The sequence below is a fragment of the Penaeus monodon genome, chromosome 4 (genome assembly GCF_015228065.2).
Source record: "Penaeus monodon isolate SGIC_2016 chromosome 4, NSTDA_Pmon_1, whole genome shotgun sequence".
NCBI classification, from domain to species: Eukaryota; Metazoa; Arthropoda; class Malacostraca; order Decapoda; family Penaeidae; genus Penaeus; species Penaeus monodon.
In genome coordinates this window covers 6335493-6354797 of record NC_051389.1, presented here as the reverse complement: position 1 = coordinate 6354797, position 19305 = coordinate 6335493, and positions in this window count along the sequence as shown.

The following is a 19305-nucleotide window of genomic DNA, read 5'->3' as shown; positions in this document are numbered from 1 at the left end:
TACTCTTACCACTGCAACGTTGCTGATATACTTCCCTTATCATCTATCGAATTATCATTATATCTATTATTATTCCACTTTCCATACTACCCGGTGCATTATATATACTTTTATATACTTTTATATATATAAGTCTCCTTCATGAGTTTTATAATATACTTGTTCTTCCAATTCTTCATTCGCACCATTCATGTACATAATTCTACGTTTTCAAACATTCATACCGATAGCACTTCTCTTTCGTGCAAAAGTATAATCTGAAATATATCTTTCGTTCCACCTTTCTTAAAATGTGATAAAACTACCGACTCGTTTTATATCAAATTGTCAGTCATTCCATTTAAGTCAACAATCTTTTCAATTAAATTGTTGACCTTTTTTTAACCATCGACTATATTTATTTATATTCCTCAAAACCCATTCAATTTATACGTATCCTTCTCATGGCCCATATTCTATTGAGTATTACAATTCATACCTGCCCTGTTTCATACCATTCATTATTCAACCTTTCCAATCAGCTCACTGAGATATATCACGGTATTCAAGCCAGGATAGCTCACAGTACCTTATATTTATTACCCATATATTTCAGTGTGTCACTCGTACCCTGTTTCTTTTTACTGAAGGTGTTATTTATTATCTTCCATCATTCTTAACTACGTTTTTATCCGTCATTGTTTTATCTCATTTATCTTTTTTTTCGTATTTTGGTACTTTATTCTACGCTTCGTGTTTTCTTTCCCTGTATTTCCTTGTGTATCGTCTGTATTACCCGTGTTTTTGCTTTTGATCAATTTAGTAATTTTGTTCTGTCTTTCTTTAGTTTCCCCGAACTGTTATTCATCCTTTTTTATCATTTTATCTTTAGTAATAGGTTGAATATTTATCATTTTCATGGTTAGTAAGATTATGATGTATATTTTACCTTAGTCTACCCAGATTATAAGTTTTATATCTCGCAGATATTAAGTTTTACCTTAACCATAAGCCGTTCCCCTTATATTACCCGTAATGTAATTTATATATTTTATTGTACCTTAAATCTACCGAGAGACACACCTTTGCTAGCATCCATATATTTCGTAAACATACCTTTCATTCTAATTTACACATGATCATTTACACCTTTCGTGACTAATGTTTATACCTCAGGCTACCCGTATTATTTATCCACAACTGTCGCAGATAAACATTTCATTCATCTTCAGTTTACAAAGTAGTGCTTCGCCTCATATAACTTAGAAATATAACTCTCATCCTTATTTACGCTGAAATATAACTCTCATCCCTATCTACCCTGATATATATAACTCATCCTTATTTACCAGAAATATAACTGTATATCAACTGATGTACGTCTCATTCTACGTTGCCATTCCATCCGTTATTTATCTCATGCCGCTATTTTTAAAATTCTTGTCTTTAAACTCTTTGGTCGTTACTTTTGTTACTATTTTTTTTATATCACGCCACGCATGGATCCATCCATATATTAATTTGTTTGTTATTCGTTAATATTATTTTCATATAGTTTATATATTTCATAATTTTCAGATTCATGTCCCTCTGTCTATATCATGTTCCGGAGTTCGAGTCCATGTCTCTTTGCGCATTTCATGTCTCTTTTGTCCATGCTCTACGTCTTATACGACGCATCACATGATATAATTCTCAAATAACCGTATTTTTAATCAAAGCAGCGTTTAATTTCTCACCTGTTCCTTCGTCATTCCTTCTGTTTTTGTTTTGTTTTTTCTACTTTTCTCCGTAATTCTACCCAAAGATGTCATTGACATCTTTCATTTTGCGTTTATTTGAAGTTAGTCGTTCTCAACTTCACTTTACACGATCTTGTTCACACCATCCATAATTGCTTTAATGATATTAGTCAGTGCTCTGTTCTGTTCTTAATCAGGTCATACTGCATGATACCTTTCGCAAATACAAATACGATATTCTTCGTTATACTGTACTGTAAGTTTTACATTACACGGTATATAAAGCGTCGTTCACATATTTCATACGATGTATAATAAAAAATAATAACAATAATTAATTTGTTGTCCTAACTTCCCCGTGGACCATTTTTTGTTCTTTTCATCAATCGCATAATACACGGAATAATGAAATATATTATACACTATTCTACCATTTTACTACAGATGCTATTAGTATTATTCTTGTTTCAATGACCTTGAGAGCGGTAAACGGATTGTACTTATTTTTGCGTTTCTCGTCACGTACATTCATAAAATCTGTTCTTCTAAATATATAGATAATCTTTTATGTTGTGTAAATTTTACTTCAACCTTTTTTCTTTCTTTTTTTTCATTTATCAATCGGATCTTTCACAATTCATCCCTTTTATTCCCGTGCTTTGTTTCCTCCTTCCGTCTATATTTCCACTCTTTCTTAAGAATTGTTTTCATCTTTTTTTCTCGTCGACTGTAATGCATAACTAAGGGATTACCCCTAAAAGCAACCCTTTATCTTTCGTTGCGTTATCTAACATATCTAATTTTCCTTTGTATATCATTTTACACAAGGATTTACTTCAGACATTTACATATTAATAATAATAATAATAATTATATATATATATATATATATATATATATGTATGTATGTATGTATGTATGTATGTATGTATGTATGTATGTACACACACACACACACACACACACACACACACACACACACACACACACACACACACACACACACACACACACACACACACACACACACATAGAGAGAGCAGCAGCAGCAGCGTGCGTACATATGCTATTGTTACTATTTCAATAAACATATGCATTTTATCTATTCATTTTTTTCGTCGTATTAATCTACACGTGGAATTTCCGTCATAACTTCATTTTTTCGGTGTCAGACTATCAATAATAACTTACAGATAATAATTCCAACTGTTTCATCTTTCCTAACGGCGTATCAACTGTGTTATTGACACGTCCAGTATTACATCACCCCTGTAATGTATTTATTTCATCCTGGTTTACTTACTTCTTTGCTCAGAGTTGCAATATTAACATTTATTCTCGGTTGATCATGTAATGATCGGGGTCCCGCTTTGCGGAGGAAATGGAAAAGAATTTTTGCAAGAAGAGGAAACGGGGAGGAATTTTTGTAAGAGGAAACAGGGAAGGGTTTTTACTAAAGGCAGTAGGGAGGGATTTTTAGTAAAGGAAAGGGGAGGAATTTCTAGCAAGAGGAAACGGGGAGGAATTTTTGCAAGAAGAGAAAACGGGGAGGAATTTTACAAGAAGAGAAAACGGGGAGGAATTTTTACAAGAAGAGAAAACGGGGAGGAATTTTTGCAAAAACAGGAAATGGAAAAAAAAAATGATAAAGGAAACAGGAGGAATTTTTGCAAGAAGAGAAAACGGGGAAGGAATTTTTGCAAGAAAAGGAAACAGGAGGAATTTTTGCAAGTGGAAAAAGGAGGCATTTTTGCAATAAGAGGAAACGGGAAGTATACACTGTAAACTGTCCTCTTATAGATAATTGAAATATCAATATATCCATCTAAAATAATAATAATAATAATAATAATAATAATAATAATAATAATAATAATGGTAATGATGATAATGATACTGATAATAATAATAATAATAATAATAATAATAATAATAATAATAATAATAATAATGGTAACGATGATAATGATACTGATAATGATAAATAAATAAACTTTACACTGCACGAGGACCAACATAGGCATTAACCCCTTTTTTAACAAAAGTATTTCGTTCTTTGCATTGTATTTGTTATGACGAAAAACATTATTGGAAAATTACCTTAAGAAAAATGTATTACCCGTAGAACTATAAGGATAAGGATATTAAACCTGATTTTATGCTAGAATGTAGACAAATGTCGAAAATGATATGAATGTAAATGAATATAAGATTCTATGTTCTTTGTAGCATGTAAAAATAATAATAATAATAAATTGTAGAAAGGGTATGAATAAGAGTAAATATAAAGGTTCCGATTATATCTTCACATATATCTCTTGCGCAGCAATGTTATTCCTTCTCATCCTTTTTTTCTTCTTTCTTTCTTTTTTAGTAGGCTAATCATAAACTTCCGTACCCTTTTGTTAAGGCATCATCAAAAGTACCATTTCTTTTTACATTTCCCTTTGTTTGACCTCAGTCGTTATTCAGGCTTTGCTCTACAATAGTTCATCGAGTTTTATGCTAATTTACAAAGGTTTCATTCATGCCTTTCGTTTTGTAGAGCATTCATTCTTTTCATAAGTAACACGGCGTGATATTCAAGTTTAAATTCAAGTTGGATTTTTCTTTTACGTGCATGCTTAGATTCTAAGTCTTTGGTTATGAAAACGGGTATTTGTTTGTCGATTTGTGAACGTACTTTTTCATTTATATATACACAGATACAAGAAAAAGTAAAAGCGTTCTCACTATAAGGCAGTCAACTCTCTCTCTCTCTCTCTCTCTCTCTCTCTCTCCTCTCTCTCTCTCTCTCTCTCTCTCTCTCTCTCTCTCTCTCTCTCTCTCTCTCTCTCTCTCTCCTCTCTCTCTCACTCACTCACTCACTCACTCACTCACTCACTCACTCACTCACTCACTCACTCACTCACTCAATCACTCAATCACTCAATCACTCACTTACTAATTCATTCATTCATTTATTCACTCACTCACTCATCCATCCATCCTTTCGTTCCCCATTTCTTGATTTCATCATAATACAACCCGATCACATATAATTTACATGTTTCTTCCGCTGTCATTCGTATTCTTCGTCTCTCAATCTTCGTAAAAAAAAATATCCTTCAAATTATCACTCAATTTCATATCTTCATGTTTGTCATCCATTATTTTACTTTTTATATTTCGTCTTTGTCAGTTACGCTTCCCATATTTCCCCATTTTCTCTTTTATTCCCTCATACACTGCCCATAATGTTTTGTTTTTCATATTAACCTACTCAGTATATTGCTATTCTGCTCTACACTAATCAGTCATATATCTTTTATTTATCTCTTTCGTGCCAGTCATTCGAGGGAATCATTCATATATCAGTCATACCTTTGCAATGTTTACATGTTTAACATTCCTGTAATTTCCCTTTTTATATCAAGTCGTATATTTCATTGTTCTGCCAATCGTCTGGGTCAGATTTGATGTTTTGTTTGTAAATCAAGTCATTCTGTCTTTCGATTTGTCATTTACTCGGTTATCATTCTTCATTTTAATTCCACTGTTATGATATTTCTTGCTCTTCCTCTTCCTCTCCATCCTCCAGTCTTTCATTGTACTGTTTTGTTTCTTCCTTTCTTCCTCTTTTCCTATTCTCCTCACTTTTACTCTTACTTTTTTTCTTTCTTTTTTTTTTTCTTCCTGATCTTCTTCCTCTTCATCTTCTTTCACTTCCATTCCCCCTTCCCCTTACTCTTACTTTTTTCTTCTTTTACTTCCTTATCATCTTCCTCTTCCTATTTCTCTTCTTTCCCTCCCATTCCCTCTTCCCCTTGCTCTTACTTCCTTTTTCTTTTCCTTTTTAATCTACTTGAAAATTCATTCACATCTTCCACGTTTTCGCATTACGTTATTCAAACCCTTTACTGTCCGATTTTTATCTATACCTCTGTCTGGTGCATATTTGCGTATCATATTCCCTGCATATCATGTCTTCAGTATTTATTGATATATTTAATCTATACATGATATTAATTATATTTTTTATTATATTTCTTCTAATTATGGTATCCAGTGTCACAGTTATCTCCTTCGTATATCACTATATCTCGATCATTACATAGTTCAAGATTTCGTATTAATCTACTCTTTATTCATCTCTGTACAAGAGTGTTTTCCCTTTTCCTTGAATTCTTATTTATCTATTTGTTTTTCTTTGGCTGCCGATTTACGGTACACTCAATTCTAAATTCAAATGCATATTAACGTTGTTGTTGTTTTAACCATAATTTATTTAATTTTGCTATCTACTTAAGTGAACACACATACTTATTGACTTAACTGTCGCATCAAAAGTGTCTTCCATTTTTATCACTTTCACTATCACTTTCACTATTCACTTCACTATTTCCAGAATAACACAACAGTCATATTCATATTTTTTATTTTACCATTCAGCTTTCTTGACCAAATATTATTCTAACTATTGGTTTCATTGATACCTCTTTCTCTATCTTCAGTTTTCTACCTTTTTTGTACCCTCACAGTGTTATAAACTCCTCTATTTATCCCCTCAGTTTCCTCTTCATTTTCTCCCTCGTATCTTATTCTATTAAAGATATTTTTGTTCCTTTCATTCCTTTTGAATTATTCAGCCTCTTATATAATTAAAACCTAATAAATCCCTTACAAATTTTATAGAAAAAGTCAACTATGTCTTTCATCTAAATCATTTTTCTCCCTTGTTTTAAGCTACCAAAATAGTGTCATGCACACCTCATGCCACATCATTAATTCACAACACTCATTAATCATACAGGTTCGAGAGTGCCATTGATTTCTACTATTTGTTATATTCCTAGCCAGGGATTCACTCACTCATTCATTCATTCATTCATTTGTTATTCATTCATTCATTTGTTATTCATTCATTCATTTATTATTCTACCAAGGATGCCATTCATACCTTTAATTACCTTTAGTATGTATTACTGTACCTAAAGTGCCAGTATCTTTACCACTTATATTATATTACGCACGTTTCATTTTACCCTTTTTTCTTACTTCTGTACAAATGTCAAAAGTGTCATTCATACCTTTCTCTCAGCTTTTCAATTTCTTAAATTCATATCATTCTAGCCCCCTTTACTATTTACATTCTCCTCCTATCCCTTCGTTTTCTTATTTCTGTATTAATTTACCTTGTGTTATCTGTTAATTTCATATAATATCCTGGCTTTCATTCATACCAATAGTTCTTATTAATTACATTACTCTACCCGAAGCATCATTCAAGCACTATCAAATTTTTACCATTCAACTTTGGGGTTTCATTCATACTTTTCATGATATTACAACCCATATAACTCCACTGTTTTGTTATTCTTTACTCAGTATGGTATCCACGGCTTTCGCTTAACCTTTTTATTTTTATTATTTATTTTTTTTTTTTTTTTTTTATTCTACCGATTACGTTAACCAAACCTTTCATTTAACCTTTCATTTTCTGCAGCACACACAGTTAATCACTCATTTCTTTAATTACGTATTCCACAAACTAGTTAATGTATTCATGCCTTCCCAATACATATTTATATATTACCCAAGCCACTGTGTAGTCAATACTTACTTATTAACCTTTCATTCTCTTTTTCCTCTCAATACGGTGTACCGTGCATACCTTTCATTTAACTTTTGGGTTTTGTTTTGTTTTCCTGTCATCCATTCATAAATGTCATCTCATTTGTCATGTTTTCAGTTTCTTTATGTTTCTATAACACCTATAAGTACGCCAACCATATAATCTTCAATTTAGATTCAAAACGTAATAGTGTAGACAAATTGCCATCTATACCTCTCATTTTCGTTCAAATCTATTACTCAATTAAGCTTATCATCCATGTTTTCGATTTGGCTTTTCATTGTCGTATTTTTGGAGAAATATACCTAGTGTGTTACCCTTTACACAGTCCTTCATTTTCTCCGCCTTTCCTTTAGAATCTTAATCATCGAAATAATCAACCTAATGTGTTTTCTCTGCCTTTTCTTTAATCTCCTCTTCTTTTAGTCTAGGGAGCCTTTCGTAATTTTTCCATTAACCTTATATTAAACCTGTATTAGCCGCTTACTTTTGTATTCATACTCTACCGCACAGACCCCTCTTTTACCCACTTATTTGCACATATTTATATCGTTCTCCCTAAATGTGTCACCCATACTCTTAATAAATTTAACCTACTCTACTCAAAATTCCAATCCATACCGTACCATATCTAATTTTGAAATTACTGAACCCAGTATGTCATCAGTACCTTTCGTTAGCATTTCAGCTTTACGTTTACTTTTCTAATAACCTATTTATTTTGTTATCTGTTATCAAAACCTTATCGTTCAACCTTTCATATCGTTTTCATATTACTCTACCCTGTTTATCATGCAACTCTTTCATTTAACCATTCATTTCTTATTTTTTCGTAAGCTTTCTTGCAAGTTTTCCATTTATAACCATAATTTCTTCCCTTTATATTACTTTACTCGGGGCATAATCCATAAGGCTTCATTATTTAACTTTAAGCTCAAGGACAGTTACGCACATCTTCACAATCTTTCTTTTACATTATCCCATTTTTATATTAGATCATCCAGTCTATTAACCATAGCTTACATTCAATCTTTCTAACTCCTTGTTTGTATTCAATACAACACAATATGTCATCCGTACCTTCTGCATTCTGTTTTGGTACTGTTCGTCCTTCTTACATATAATTTTACCACTTATTTCCTTGTTATTGTATTCTTCAACTCAATAATTTTCCAGTCTCTCATGCAATCTTTCATTTTCCTTCGGTTAACCCTAGATACCTCAGGCATTCATCTCCCTTGTACATTTTATATATTAATTTACCCAATGATTATCCAAACCTTCCATTTAGCTTATAACTTTCACTTAACCTTTCTATTTGCTAATTCTTCGTTTCTCTACTCTGTGTCATCCAAACATTTCATTTCATTTTCCTAACTTTAGTTTAGACATAGTGTCAATCAAACCTTTTATTTTCTTCGGTCTTCCCAGTGTTATCTCAAATCTACCATTTACATTTTCATCTTCACTTTTCATGTAATTCTTCAATTCCTTCTTTTTTTATTGTCCTATCGAGGTTATCAGTCATATCAGTCATTTTATTGTTTCTAATTCGTAAGTGCCATTCGTATTTTTCATGTTCCAAAATTAACCCTTATTCATCCTTTTCTTGCATTTCTTTTTTTCTCTCTCTCTCTTTCTTTCTTTCTTTCTCTCTCTTTTTTTAATCTCGTCTTTCATCCATACCTCTTCATAAACACTTAATTCTTTCATGTCGAGCCTGTCACCTATGCTCTCCTCATGACCTTTCATTTCAACCATACCTTTCATTTAACAATTCATTTTCCTTATATATATATATATATATATATATATATATATATATATATATATATATATATATATATATATATATATATATATATATTGTACCTAGTATATCAACACCTTTCTTTTTAATAGTTTTTTCTTTTCTTTTCTTTTGAGCCTTGCCTTTTTCTTTCACTTTGCGCTCGCTAACTCACTCTCACTCTCACTCTCACTCTCACTCTCACTCTCTCTCTCTCTCTCTACCCTCTCTCTTTCTCTACCCTCTCTCTTTCTCTACCCTCTCTCTTTCTCTACCCTCTCTCTCTCTCTACCCTCTCTCCCTCTCTCTCCCTCTTTCAACCCATTTATCTACCTTTTATCCAATCGCTTCTTTCCATTTTCACATTCATTTATTACCCTGTACAGAGCATATTCCAAACCTTTTATTTTTTGCCTCCAATTTTCTTTATCTGATCTACATTTTTCAACCTGCCAAATCCCTTTCTGTTTTTTTCTTTTTCATTTATGTTTGATTCTATCTAGCCTGTTATCTGTTTTAGCCATTCTTCTTTTTTTCTACATTCTAACTCCTGTTTATCGAGGCTTTACTACTTCATACCGTCTTTATGTTAACCTACCATTCATTTATCGTATTACTCTAGCCAATGTCCTATCTCATTTAGTTAAAATTTAGCTCATTTTCTCACATTATTATTACGTTATTTTTTCCCTCCCTTTGAATCATTTTAACCTCTGTGTTAACTTATCTCTTATTTCTTTCTCTCTCTCTCTCTCTCTCTCTCTCTCTCTCTCTCTCTCTCTCTCTCTCTCTCTCTCTCTCTCTCTCTCTCTCTCTCTCTCTCTCTACCTGGTGTGTCCATGTTACCTTTCATTTAACTTTTCAATTCCTTATATTTGTATTTAGTGACCTAGTGTGGCATACTAAATATCCGACCTTTATATTTTACATCATTCATCCTTTCAACCATACACTTCCTCATCTTAATATTGTATGACTCTATTCAGTGTCTCAACCACATCCTCCATATAACCGTTCATTTTCTCAGTTTACCACATCTTTCACGTAACTTTTCATTCACACATTTTATGCTAATTTGCCATCCATGCCCACTGTATAACGTTTAGGTTCTGCTTAACGCCATCGTATATTTCCTTTAAGCTTACATTTCCTTACTCTACAAACTGCGTCCAGTGTGTCATTCATACCTTTCACTTAACTTTTCATTTTTGATAGATTTTCCTTACTTTAGCTCGAGCGTCATGTATGCCTTTCACTTTTTCCATCTATAATTTTCACGTATTCTTTCATTTTAATTTTTATACCTTATTTAATTCAGTCTCTCTTTCATACCTTTCACTTAATCCTTCATTTTCTTAATTTCCTTCACTCTATCCAGTGTCATTCATATACCTTTCTCTCAATCTTCCATGTTTTAACTTTACTTTTCTTACTTACTTATTTTATTTTACTTTAATTTAATTTAATCAACGTTACCAAATATTATTACTTAACCCTTTATTTTTGTCTTTACTATGCCTAGTGTATCATCCGTGCTTTTCATTCAATTTTCCATTTTTATCCATACATACATATTTACATAATTCTCTTAATATTTTTCATTACTCTAACCAATGTGTAACCCACAGAAATTTAGTATTTTGACGTTACTCTATAAAGTATCACCCCTTTTTCTTCACTTTTCATGTTATTTTTTTCCACGTTCTACTCATCGCATCATCCACCCCTTTCACCTAACTTTTCACCGTCTTATTTATACCTTTCTTATTTACCTTTCACTTGCTTATTAGTTGTCACCTTACTCTAATAAGTGTGCCTTTTGAAACATCACTTAACCCTCTATTTTCTTAATCATAACTTAATCTACCTAATCTGTCACATATACTTTAACCTTTTCATATTTTCCTTACTATGTTCACTGTGCTATCGATATCACCCATTTCATTTAACCTTTCACTTTCTCGTTTTTTACATTGCTTTAATCACCGTGTTATCTTTTACCATCTCATTTTTATATCAATCTTCCAAGCGGTTTATTGAAACCTTTAATTTGTCTTTCACATTCCTCCACTCGTTGTGGTTGTGGCAACTATACTTTCATTTAATCTTTAAATTTTTCATTTTCATTTTCTGAATAATTCTTTACCTTATCCAGTGTTTTACCCATACCTTTCTGTTTTTCTCATTTTAACATTATCTTCCATCACTTTCATTTTCTTTTACCTTTTACTAAACATTTAATCTCATTATTCCTTCTTTAATCCAGTCATCCATTCCTTTCATTTGACCTTTCATATTCTCATATTTACTTCATTCCGTCTAGTCCTGTCAGCCATACCTTTCACTTCACCTTTCATTGTATATTTCGTTTAACCTTACATTTCACACAGTCAACCATCGACATCTTCCTTTTAATCTTTCATTTTCGTGTTTATTTTCTACATCACTCTGTCCAGCATGTCATTCATACCTTTCATTTAACCTTTCATTTCCTTACTTTAACCCCAATTGTTATTTGCGCCTTTCATTTTTTTTTTTTTTTTATACGTTTCATTAATTTTTTTTCTTACATTACCCAATACTTTCACTTAATCTTTCATTAGATTTTTATGCCTCATTTTATCCAATCTCTCTCCCATATATTTCCCTTCATCATTAATTTTCTTCTTCCTCTATGCAATGTAATCCATACCTTTCACTCAGTCTTCCATATTTTCATTTTACTTAGTATGTTACGAAAATTTATTACTTTACCTTTATTCCCTCTCTCTCTCTCTCTCTCTTTCTTTATTCTGCCAGCGTGCCATCTGTATCTTTCACTTAATTTTCCACATTCTTAGTTTAACATTTCTCTAACCAATGTGTCCGCCATACGTTTTGTTCAACCTTTCGTTTACATATCATTTCCCTTGTTTATTTTACATTATTCTAACCAGTGTTAACCCACACCAATTTCTTATTATAAAGTGTCACCCACACCTTTTACTTTACTCTTAATGTTTTCTTCCATATCCTACTCATTGCATCATTCACCACTTTTCACTTAACCTTTCACCTCTTCTTATTCATACCTTCTTCTTCTTCCGGCCTCTTGTTTAACTTTTCATTATCCTAGTTCGCTGTCCATACCTTTTACCTACCCTTCAATATCTTATTTTCACTCTAATTTCCCAACTGTGTCATCAGTCATTCAGGTTATATTTTCCTATCTTTACATATAACTAATTTCATTTGTGGTCATATTTTTGTAAATCTTTATACCATTTATACTTTTCACTTCACTCTTTCTCAATTACACATTATTCTAAAGAGTGTACCTTTTAAAACTGTCACTTAACTTTTTATTTTCTTATTTATAACAATCTACACTACATCAACCTTTTCTTTCGTTACTTTCATCAATACTTTCCATTTAACCTTTCATTTTCTCATTTTTACATTGCTCAAACCAGACTGTTATCCCAACCTTTCGCTTAACCTTTAATTTTAATCAAATTTACATTACCACACATTGTGTCACCAACACCTTTCATTTAGCCCTTCATTTTCAGTCTTCCATCATATTTTTATGTTAATCTTCCTATTGTTTCATTCAAACCTTTAGTTTTTTCCCACATGGCCCAGCTTGTCAACTATGTCTTCTATTTAACCTTTCATTTTTCCATACTCTGCCCAGCATTACATTTACCTTTCATTACTTTCCTTTTTCTTTTACCTCAATCTTTCACATTTTTCCCACCTTTTCATTTTCTTTATTCTACCCAAATGTGTCATCCATACCTTTTACTAAGCATTTAATTTCATTATTATTCCTTTTTTTATCCACTCATCCAAACCTTTCATTTGACCTTTCATTTTCTCATTTTTACATTGCTCTTACCACCGTGTCATCTATTACTCTCGCTTAACCTTTCATTTTAATCAAATTTGCATTACCACACCCTCCAACACCCTTCACTCGACCTTTCCTTACTCTGAAAATACGCAATTTTTCATAATCCCATTTTTATTTAATTTTCCTGGTGTTTCATTCAAATCCTTCATTTTTTTTTTTTTTTCTTTACATTCCTCTGTTAATTGTGTCAACCATACCTTTAATTTAATCTTTCATTTTTTCCTTACTCTGCCCAACCTTACATGCAAACTTGAAATTTAACTTTCTTTACCCTATCCAGTGTTTCACCTGTACCTTTCTTTTTTATCATTTTTACATTACTTTACCTTTCACCACTTTCATTTCATTTTACCTGAATATTTCACCTTTTCCTCCACCTTTCATTTTCCATATTCTACCCAGCGTGTCATCCATACCTTTAACTAAACACTTAATTTCATCATTATTCTTTCTTTTATCCAGTCATCCATACCTTTCATTTGACCTTTCATATTCTCATTTTGACTTCATTCTAAGTCTTGTTCATCCGAACCTTTCACTTCACCTTTCATGTTCTTAATTTTACATTTCTAATATGTCTGTCATACCTTTTTTTAACCGTTCATCTACTTATTTTTACTTTAGTCTTTACTTTAGTCTGTGTCAGCTGTACCTTTCACTTAACCTTCCATACCAATTTGTTTTTCCATTACTCAAGTCAGTGTGTCGTCCACACGCATTTCCTTTTTTTTTCTTGTTCTCAAACTGCGTCATCGGTATTTTACCTGTGAATTTCCTTTTAATTTTTTGGATTTTGATTATTTTTTCGTCTTTTAAGCTCAGTGTATTGTACATGTATTTCGTTTACCCTCTCATTTGTACATGTATTTTGTCTACCCTTACATTTCCGTATTTTAACGTTGCTCTACCCAGTACGTCATTCCTTCATTTTCGTGTTCGTTTTCTACAGCGTCATTCATACCTTTCATTTAACCTTTCATTTTCTTAGATTTTCCTTACTCTACCCCGAGTTTCATCTATGCCTTTCCCTTTTTTCATCTATACCTTTTATTTAAGTTTTTCTTTTTTCTTACGTTACCTATTCCGTTCACTTAATATTTCATTTTAATATTTGTACCTTATTTTATGCAGTCTCTCTTCCACCTTTCATTTATCTTCATTTTCTTCATTTTTCCTTAGTCTAATCCAATGTCATTCTAACCTTTCACATTGTCTTCCATATTTTAATTTGACTGCACTTAGTATGTTACCCAAATTTATTAGCGCACTATTTTTGTTTTCTTTTTTTTTTTACTCTCCCCAGTGTGCCACCCATACCTTTCCCATAATTTTCAGTGTGCTGAGTTTTACATTTCTTTAAGCAGTGTGCCCGCCATACCTTTCATTTAACCTTTCACTACTTATTTTTACTTTAGTCTGTCCAGTTTGTCAGCCATACCTTTCACTTAACCTTCCATACCACTTTGTTTTTACATTATTCAAGCTAATGTGTCGCCCACACGCATTTCCCTTTTTTTCTCGTACTTACATAATTCGTTTTCTTGTTTATGTTTGCTTTTGCTTCGGTATTTTGCCTGTGAATTTCCTTTTTATTTTCGGATTTTGATTACTTCGCATTTTGTTATACCCAGTATGTCATCCATTCATTTTCGTGTTTGTTTTCTAGTCATCCATACCTTTCATTTAACCTTTCATTTTCTTAAAGCGATTTCAATTACTTCAAGCTTTGTGTAACATTATTTCCCATCTACATTTCGTGTTGTTTTTATATAACCTTTCTTACTGTATTATTTTCTTAAATTTACCTAATCTCTACTTATTTTATGTTACTTACTTTCTTTAACGTTTTTTTTTTTCTTTACTTTCCTTACTCTATCTTGATTCATATTTTCTACTTTATACATTCCCTTCTTCCATACCTTCTTCCTTCTTCTGGCCTTATCTAACCGTGTCATTCAATTTCACTATCTTCCTTTTCTATACTTTATTTTTTTCTTCTTTACTCCCAGGTTGATCAATTGTCCTTATTTTTGCTTAATTCTAGTTTCATTTCTTTAACATTGCATTTTTTCCACACTTACCGAGTCATCCATACCTTTTAAATTAACTCCTTAACTTTCTATTTTCCTTATGTAACAATTTCTATTACGTTACGTTTCTTCTTTTCCCTTTCCTTTCTTTTTTTTCGTCTCATACTCTTTGACATCACCTCATTTTTACACTTCTTCAATTTTATCTCCAACTTTCGCTTCGGACCTTTTATTTTATTACATTTAACATATTGCTTGGTCCACATCCTTTCATTCATCCTTTCGTTTTCAGTCTTCCATCATATTTTTACGTTAATCTTCCTAGTATTTCATTCAAACCTTCAGTGTTTTTCCACATTGCTCTGCTCGTCAACTATACCTTCTATATAACCTTTCATTTTTTCCTTATTCTGCTTTGCACTACATGCATACCTTTGATTTAACTTTTCATATTCTTATTTATTATTCCCTACCCAGTGTTTTACCAAACCTTTCCTTTTTCATTTTTACATTACACATTTGCCTTTCACATTACTTCACCTTCCACATTTTTCTTCTACCTCAGTCTTTCACCTTTCATTTTTCTTATTCTACGCTAATGTACCATCCAGACCTGTTACTAAACACTTAATTTCCTTATTATTCCTCCTTTTATCCACTTCATCCATTTACCTTTCATTTGACCTTTTATATTTTCATTCTTACTTCATTCTAGTCATGTCAGCCATAACTTTCACTTCATCTTCCATTTTCTTAATTCCATATTTCCTTCACTAGTATGTCAGTCATACCTTTATTTAAATCGTTCATCTGCATATTTTTACTCTACTTTACCCAATGAGTCAGCTATACCTTTTACTTAACCTTCAATATATATATATATACATATATATATATATATATATATATATATATATATATATATATATATATATATATATATATATATATGTATATCCAAAGTACTTTCTTTTGTATTGCGATATCCATTCAACTAACCTCTCATTTTCTTATCTATACCTTTCATTATCCTTTGTTTCATCCATACCTTTCATTTAACTTCTCATTTTGCTTATTTTACGTTACTTTACCCATTTCCCATGCATACCTTCCACTCTACTCAGTGTATCCTTTAGAACTTAAACTTAACATTCTTTCTTATATCTTTATGTTGTAATACCTTTGACTTATCCTTTCGTCTCCTCAATATCATCTATGCCTTTCATGTAACCTTTCATCTTATTTTTACATTGTTTCATCCATACCTTTCGTTTATCCTATAATTTTCCTTGGTTCCTTTCATACTCAATTTTTCCCGTAACCATTCCATTATCTTATTCTTACATTATTCTTTCCAATGTTTTGTTCATACCTTTTATTTTAATTCTCTTTCCCTTTTATACATATAATATTCTGCTCACTGTGTCAGTCATACTTTTCATTTAACCTTTCATTTTCCTTAGTCTTCCCTTAACACAAACTTTGATTTAACTTCTAATTTTCTTATTTATTACTTACTCTACCCAGTGTTTCTCCCTACCTTTCACTTATTTGATTTTGTTGTTTTTACCTTTCACTTCCTCCCATGTTCTTCTTCCTTATTCTACCCAGTCTATCACTCATATCTTTCACTCTTTTCCCCATTCTGTCCCTTATGTCAACCTTTCATTTTCATCCATATCTTTCACAAAACCTTCCATTTTTTCCCCTTGCACTATCCACTCTTATCCATGCCTTTCACTAGACCTTTCATATTCTCATTTTTACGTTATTCAGTATGTCACCAGTAGTTTTTCTTTCTTTCTTTCCTTTTGTTTTCTTTTCTTTTCTTTGTTCTATCTAATTTGTCATCGGTACTTTTAATTTTCTAAGTTCATCTATTTAACCAGGATGTTAGCCACATCTTACATTTGACCATTCATTCGCTCATTTTTACCCCACTCTACCTGGTGTGTCATCCATACCAGTTTCTCTTATTTACATTACTCTAGTTCGCGTGTCTCCCTCACCTTGCAATTAACCCTTCATTTTCTCTTTCGTTTTCTCTTTTCCCCTTCCTCTCTTCAGTATGTTATCATTTCACTTTACCTTTCATTTCCTTTTCTTACCTGTGTTTTCACCTATACCTTTCATTTAACATCTCATTATCCTAATTTTACGTCACTCTACCCAGCTTGTCATCCACACCTGTCAACTGACCCTTCATAATTTTAGTTTTACCATCAGTACCTTCACCTTAACCTTTCATTCTCTTGTTTATATCATATTCTACCCAGAATATCGTTTAAAACTTTCACTCAACATTCTTTCTCTTATTTTTACTTTATTATGCCCTGTATATTATCGATAGCTTTCACTTAACATTTCGTGTTCTCCTTTATACTAATGTACCTTGAAAAATATTCTCTTAATCTTTTGTTTTCTTATTTATACTTTACTCTAGCTAGTGTTTCACTTATACCTTAAACCTTTTTTCTTATTCTCCATCCATTCATGCCTTTCATTTAATTTCATTTTCTTATTTTTATTTTGCTCTACCCTGTGCATTATCCATACATTTTATTTTGTATTAATATTACACATTGTAACATAAACACCTTTCACTCAACCTTTTCTTTTCCTTTATTTGCCTTACTCTATCCAGGGTGTCATCTATGCCTTCCATGTAACCTTTTACCGTCTCATTTTTACATTACTCTTCCTCGTTTCATTCAGCCTTTTACTTTTCTTTTTTTTCTATTTTTACATTATCCTACTCCCTGTGTCAGCCATACTTCTCATTTAAGCTTTCATTTTGCCATACTCTGCCTAGCATGACACGTAAACATTTAGTTTAACTTTTCATTTTCTAATTTATTACACTTAACTGCGCCATCCATTCCTTTCACTAACCTTTCATTTTCTTATTAATACCATTCATTACCCTTTGTTTCATCAATACCTTTCCTTTAACCTTTCCTTTTCCTTATTTTACGTTACTTTGCCCAGCTTGTCATCTCATGTTTTCCATTTCTAGTTTCATTTCTGTACCATGGTTTACTCTGCCCAGTTATCATCTAGAATTTCACTTATCTATCTTTATATTATTCTACCTTGAATGTACGTTTTCCTCATTCTACCCAGTCTATCACTCTTACCTTTCACCCTTTTTTCTCCATTCTTTCCAGTATGTCCTTTTATTTCCATCCATACTTTTCACTAAACCTTCCATTTCTTATTTTTCCTTACTCTAGCCACAGCCATTACTTTTATTTACCCAGAGTGTCACCAGTAGCCTTTTCTTCTTCATCTTTATTCAGTCTAGTTTATTATTATTATTTTCATTAATCTTTAATTTCTAAGTCTACATTTATTTCATCATATATCAGCCACACCTTTCATTTGACCATTCATTTGCTAATTTTATCCTTATTTTACTTATTGTGTTATCCATACCATTTTTTATAGTTAAATTACTCTGGCCAGTGTGTCACCTACACCTTGCAATTAACCTTTCATTTTCTCTTTTCCCCTTCCTCTATTCAATGTCATCCTTTCACTTAATCTTTCATTTTCTTTCATTCTTTCACCTATATCTTTCATTTAAACTCTCGTTATCCTAATTTTACGTCACTTTATCCAGCTTCCATCCACACCTGTCACCTGACATTTCATATACTTATTTTTTCATTCACCTTAACCCTTCATTTCCATATTTATACTATATTCTACCCAAATTATCATTTAAAACATACACAACATTCATTCACCTAATTTTACTCTGTTCTCATTTACACCAGTGTTCCTTTAAAAACATTCACTTAACCTTTTATTTTCTTATTTATACCTTACTCTAGCTAGTGTTTCATCCATGCCTTGACCTTTTTTATTTCTTACTCTGTCTAGTGTGCCATCATTCATGACTTTCATTTAATCTTTCATTCTCTTGTTTTCTTATTTTATAACCTGTGTGTTATTCATACCATTTATATTTTTTTCAGCAATTTCATACCTTTAATTTTTTATCAGTTTTACATGACTACCCACTGTGTCATCAATACCTTTCACTCAGCCTTTCGTTTTCTTCTATTTTCCTTACTCTGTTCTACTCATCAACTATACCTTCTATTTAACCTTTCATTTTTCCTTATTCTGACCAACATAACATGCATACATTTTAATTTAACTTTTCATATTCTTATTCATTCCTTACCGTACCCAGCGTTTTACCCAAACCTTTCTTTTTTTCTAATCAATACGTTACTTCTTTCTCTAAG